A 509-nucleotide genomic window follows, 5' to 3' on the forward strand; every position below is an offset into this window, starting at 1 on the left:
GACCAGAGACAGACTAAAATTTTCCCTTTATAAACCTTTACTAAAGGCATACTTCACTCCTAAAGGAGCATACCCCCCTCCCTTACTTGGTATCAGACTTCAAAAGTTTGATTAAACAAATTTGTAATAACTGTATTACAAAAAACTTCAACATACCTATCCCAGAAAATACTACACTTAATAATACTCAATGGGAAAACTTAAAGATAAGAACTTTGGAAAACCAAGTAATTACTNAATAACTGTATTACAAAAAACTTCAACATACCTATCCCAGAAAATACTACACTTAATAATACTCAATGGGAAAACTTAAAGATAAGAACTTTGGAAAACCAAGTAATTACTTCAAATTACATATCCGACTTCAGAGGTTTCCTTAGACCTTTTGAGGTAAACGCCACTTACCACCTTGTTAATCAAAGTATCTTTGTCAGGGATACAATACCCATCTTCATAAGTGTTGTCATTAAGTCTCCTGTAGTCGAATACCATTCTGGATTGACCAC

The sequence above is a fragment of the Ipomoea triloba genome, chromosome 16, assembly GCF_003576645.1.
Source record: "Ipomoea triloba cultivar NCNSP0323 chromosome 16, ASM357664v1".
In the NCBI taxonomy this organism is placed as follows: Eukaryota; Viridiplantae; Streptophyta; class Magnoliopsida; order Solanales; family Convolvulaceae; genus Ipomoea; species Ipomoea triloba.